Below are 6,000 nucleotides of genomic sequence, written 5' to 3'. Positions count from 1 at the left end.
TTTGGATTTTCTTTTTCTTATGTATTTGATTGGCAAAACTTCACACTAAAATTAGACATTTTATTATTCAATAATTGAGGAGTTGGATTTAAAATTGACTGTTCACTCGCACACACTCTTATCAGTTCTCTTCTCACACCAAATTGTAAGAAGTATCAGAGCTGTAAAGAGCCTACACTTTCTTTCACTTTTTCACTTAAAAAAAAAAAAATTAAATACAAAAAAATAAGTATAATGTACAAGCACATGAGCACTGTAGAAAGAGGCTTTGGGTAGTGAGAAAGTAGATAGATATGCGTTTCCTTTCCCTTCTATTTGAAAGAACTCAAATCATCTACACAACCCTAACACTGACCTGATAGTGATCTCTCCTTTAGCCATTCACTCATAATTCAATAATCTCAACCCCAAAATTATATTTTTAACAGATAACAAATGTGGATCCCTCTAGCTTTTTGGGGTTACATTTCAAAGGTTAAATACTTACTAAATTAAAGCAAAACGCGGGTTCACACACAATAATAGAAATCACACAACAAATATCATGTAATTTAATTAATGTTATGTACTCTCCTTATTATAAGCATAATTTTGGTTATATTTTATATTGTATTTTTTTTGCTGATGTAGGATAGTATGTAATTTAATTAGTAGTATGTTATTTACTCTTATTTTAGTTAATGATATGTAATTTACTTTTAATAAACAACTAAGCTGAGGTCAAATTTGTGAATTATAATTTTAGGGGATGACGCGAATATCATAATTTTAAAATGTATGATATTTACATAAATTTACGTGTGTAAATACATGGACGTGATTATTTATCTAAGATTTACGAAACGTTGTCTATATAACAATGTTAAAAAATAAATATGACTATACCTAATGGACCATACTATTTATGATACATAACACGACATTAAATTTGGTGAAAATTATAGTGTTCGTTGGAGGACATTCGACGTCAAAAGCATCACATTTTACTCCAAATTGGTGAGCGTTAGAGAAGCTCAAACTCGTACATCAAAACTCATCAAATCAACCACAAAACATAGGTATTGTAAGCAAGGTTAAACTATACTTTCTCTCTCCTCTTTCTTTTTCTCTCTACAAAAAACTTTAGAGTTTCTTGGTTCTCAACCATCCTCCTCCCTCTAGGAAGTGCGACACAACTTTCTGGTATTTATGATCTAAAGAGAGATGGGGGTTTTGATTATCTTCTTTAAACCATCACTTTTGGAGCATTTAGCGCCATTCTCCCCGGATTCTGCCTCGTTCATCCCGTCGAACTCCACCTCCCCCATCTCGACGGTGCTCAGATTCAGTATCATCTTCACCGCTTTCATCTTCAACCCTCTCGGCGACGTCCTTACGGTCTTCCTCTCCCTCCGCCTCCCCCGACTCTGTGACCCATTCTGGTGCGATCCCCCGGTGCGTTTGTGGTGTTTGTTGTTTCATGTGGCGTATTTTTTTATAGAGAAAATGTTAGTTTTAGCTTAGTTTATCTTTTGCATTATTTAAGATGTTTAAGCTTTGATGCTTTGTCCACTACACTAGATTGGTTTTTGTGTTCCAAAGATTACTTAGTCATCTATTTGGTACTTAGCTCGAGTTTTTTTTTGTTAGGCTTTTGACGGTACAAACACTCGAACGTCTTTTTCCACAGTTTGTGGTCCTCGAGCACTTTAGTTCGTTCACTAACCTTTGAGAGTTTTTTGAAAGAGCCAATGAGTTACTTGAATTTAGTGTGATCTATATTCCAGTCATCGAAAGTTCCCCACACAACGAGCTTTCATCCGATTCTAGAATTGAATCATTGTTATCTTGAGGTCTCATTATATTCTGTTAAGATATGTAAGATGTTTGTACTTTTGAGTTTCATACCCATTATCTATTGAAAGGCTTTGAAAACTTTTATATAAAAAAAGAAGCACGGTTAAACTCTCAGTGTTGACAATTAGATTTTATGAAAATGATGCTCGTTGATTAAATTGACCCAATTTTTTTTAGAAAAATATGAAACGAAAAAAAGTTTTCGGCTGAGAATAACGTCATAGAAAATGTTGATTACTTCCCTAAATGTCGAAATATTAATTGATAAAGTTGATTATTAAATGAGTAAATGGCGGCAAAAGTCCCTAAAGTTTCCAGAAACAGCTAAGTTAGTCCCTATTCTTTTTTTTACGGTGAAAGTCCTTCATGTTTAGTTTTCGTCATGCCGTTGATCCCCAACCCCATTTTGACGTTAATAAGTAACGATTTTAGGTCAAAAACGTTATTTTTGACTGAAAACATATTTTAAGTTAGAAATTAAACCACTAAAGGAAATAAAAACAAATAGAACAGCAGGTAAAGACCCGACAATGGCTCCGCCGAAGCAGTCGGCGGCGATGGACCACTCCTTGGCCGCCGGAGAGAAAGAGACTTTCCACACGCTCCTTCCGACAGCGCCGATGGCGTCCGCAAGGTCCTCGCCGAGCGAGATTGGTTGACAACGACCTTCGTCGCAGGTACCCGAAGGAGCCGGGTCCGGGCATGGTTGATCTTCACCAGACAACCACGGGGAGATCAAGCGAGAAGATGTCGAACCCAAGCGGGGGCGACCTTCAGCGCGCGGCCACGAAGAACCCGGGCGAGGGAGAAGATCCGGTGGACCCGGGTTGGCGCTTTCCACCAAGCCGGGCGCGACCTCCGAGCGGTCGGGATCTACGAGCTTGTCCCCGCTGGCGCTCCTGTCTCGGCCGAGTCCTGCGCGAAGGAAGCTTGCGCCCCCGTCCCTGCTGGTGCTCCCGTCCTGGCCAAAGCTCCCGTCCCAGCCGAAGCCCTCGTCCCGACCGAGCCCAGTGCAAAGGAAGCTCGCACCCCCGTCTCGGCCGAAGCTTCCGTCCTGGTCGAAGCCCTCATCCTGGCCGAGCCCAGCGCGAAGTTATTTCCTTTATTTGTTTAATTTCTAACTTAAAATATGTTTTCAGTCAAAACTAACGTTTTTGACCTAAAATCGTTACTTATTAACGTCAAAATGGGGTTGGGGATCAACGGCATGACGAAAACTAAACATGAAGGACTTTCACCGTAAAAAAAAAAGAATAGAGACTAACTTAGCTGTTTCTGGAAACTTTAGGGACTTTTGCCGCCATTTACTCTTATTATATCATACAAAGTTACTAAACGATAGATTAATCTAAGGGCATGTAACGTCTTATTTAAAAATTTCTTTACAGTCTCAATATCATGGACAACTGGACTTAATTAAGTACTGCATATACCAAACGCACCTCACAATCTACAAAAACAAATTCACCAAAAAATTTATTTGTGAATAATTTAGGCTGTGAGAATATATAATATCTTCTATATACCATAATTATATGATTTACATGTGACACGAGTTCTCATTTGGTATACTGAATTGACAAAAGTGATGAATTTATATAACATGTTCACCACCTAAAAAAATTCCCATACCATAAAGGTGTCTGAAAACGAGAAAGCAACCAAACTATTTTCGTAGCGAATATATGCATAAAATAGAAATAAGGAGACAATTTTACAAGAGGCTAACCGGCGTCGTGATGTAAGGTTCAGATTTATTTGCTTGTTTGTTGGTTGGTGTGGCTTTTTATTTTTATTTCTCTCCCTCAAAGCATAGTCAATGTCCATGATAATTTGATGGTCCAAATAAAGAAAGAAAAAAAAATTGGTGTGTTTGAGAGAGAGAGAGAGAGAGAGAGAGAGAGAGATGGTTGGGACGGACTGAAGGGTCATTATCGTTAAGAGTTGCCTAACTCTGAAGCGAAAAATAAGACGAGTCTTTGATTCAAAAAAGGAATTTTGCTATTATGATTCTCTTGTTTTGGAGCTCAAAATTAAGCTCTTGTCTACTTTATATTTTTGCCGTCTTTAGTCCCACCCACATACATTGTTTGATGTTAATGTATTTATTATTATTATTATTATTATTATTATTATTATTATTATTATTATTAATATTATTATTATTATTATTATAAACAAGTTTCAATGAAATATAACACGGTAGGAAGTCATGGATTCGAAAGATCAAAATACATAAAAACATACGTAACAATAATCGAAAAAACAGTTGGGGAGTTTGTTCATGGATTTTTGTGTGCATAATTCTATTAATAACTATTAACAAGTCAACAAATTCGAGATATTCCTCTTATCGAATGAAGAACGAGAGAATTGATTTCTCAAGTTCTTGGACACGATCGTAGAGGGAATATAATTTGGCTCGGGAGCCTCGGGTTTTGAAAGAGAGTGAACCTATCTCTCCCACTCTAGAGAGAATGGAAGGAGATCGTTCCTCGTTTTTGTGTGAAAATGTATGAGTGGAGTGGCTTTGATTCTCTTTGTTCTTGATTTTGGGCTCAAAGGTGTTTCTAGTGAGAGAAATAGCTGAATAGAGGTTTTGACACAGTCTAGTTAGAGAGAGATAAAGCCAACCCTTGACAAGTGTTTGTCTCAGGTATTTATAGTAGAGTTGTGACGGTCGGGGTAGTCTCGTCATTTGGCTGTTATTGGAGGGACGGTTCTGTTTGGGAGGGGACGGACGAGATCTACCGAAGGGGCACGAGACGTACCCATGAGCCATGGGACCTGCTAAGGGATCATGAGACGAATCCACGAGTCACGAGACCTGCCAGGGGGGTCATGAGACCTATCAGGGGGTCATGAGACCCGCCAGTCATGAGACTTACTCATGGGTCATGAGACCTGCTAGGGGGTCATGAGACTCGCCCAGGGGGTCACGAGACGTACCCATGAGTCATGAGACCTGCCAAGGGGTCGTGAGACTTGCCAGGGGGTCATGAGACTTACCCATGGGTCACGAGACGTACCCATGAGTTGTGGGACCTGCCAAGGGGTCATGAGACTCGTCGGACGGGGGGGGGGGGGGGGGGGGGGGGGCAGTCGCGAGACGTACCCATGAGTCATGAGACCTGCCAGGAGGTCATGAGACTCGCCAGGGGGGTCACGGAACGTACCCATGAGTCATGAGACCTGCCAGGAGGTTATGAGACTCGTCGGGGGGAGGGGGGTCGCGAGACGTACCCATGAGTCATGGTACCCGCCAGGGGGTCATGAGACTCACCAGGGGGGTCACGAGACGTACCCATAAGTCATGAGACCTACCAGGAGGTCATGAGATTTGTCGGGGGGTCGCGAGACGTACCCATGAGTCATGGGACCTGCCAGAGGGTCATGAGACTCGCCAGGGGGGTCACGAGACGTATCCATGAGTCATGAGACCTGCCAGTAGGTCATGAGACTCGTCGGGGGGGGATCGCGAGAAGTACCCATGAGTCATGAGACCTGCCAGGGGGTCATGAGACTCGCCAGGGGATCACGGGACGTACCCATGAGTCATGAGACCTGCCAACAGGTCATGAGACTCGTCGGGGGGGGGGGGGTTGCGAGACGTGCCCATGAGTCATGAGACCTGCCAGGGGGTCATGAGGCATAAAACTGCTGATGACGTGGCCCCTTGCCTTGTTATGATTCCCTTTGGGCCGGGCCTCGTGTACATCTTTTTTTGGTTGGGCCGCATCGTTTCTTGTGAAGGAAAAATGACCCATAACACAAATGATACCATATATCAAACTCAGTGCATACTATTTTATTTTCCGAATATGTTATCTCTGTTTGAGAAACAAAAAGTGAATCTGATGAACTGAGACAAAGAGATAAATAGACCTACAAGAAGTTCATAGTCAACTTTGCATAAGCCTAAAATCTTATAAATTAGTTATTTACTATGTTGTTTGCTTTATGATGGTTAGACTAATCTTATAGCTTTGTTTTACCATAAAAAACAACATTCTAACTCAAGAAAGAATGAGGACCCAGAAGCGACGTATCGGGCATACAATGACAAAGTCTGAAGCCGAGTCCAAGCCCATCATACGAGAATTATCCAAGAAAGACGATGAGGCAATGCGCGCCTCGGAACAAAGTTTCACAGAGGTGCCTTGA

The sequence above is a fragment of the Urtica dioica genome, chromosome 9 (assembly GCF_054948205.1).
Source record: "Urtica dioica subsp. dioica isolate 48M chromosome 9, U.dioica_male_clone48M_v1_H2, whole genome shotgun sequence".
NCBI lineage: Eukaryota > Viridiplantae > Streptophyta > Magnoliopsida > Rosales > Urticaceae > Urtica > Urtica dioica.
This window is presented reverse-complemented; position numbering follows the sequence as displayed.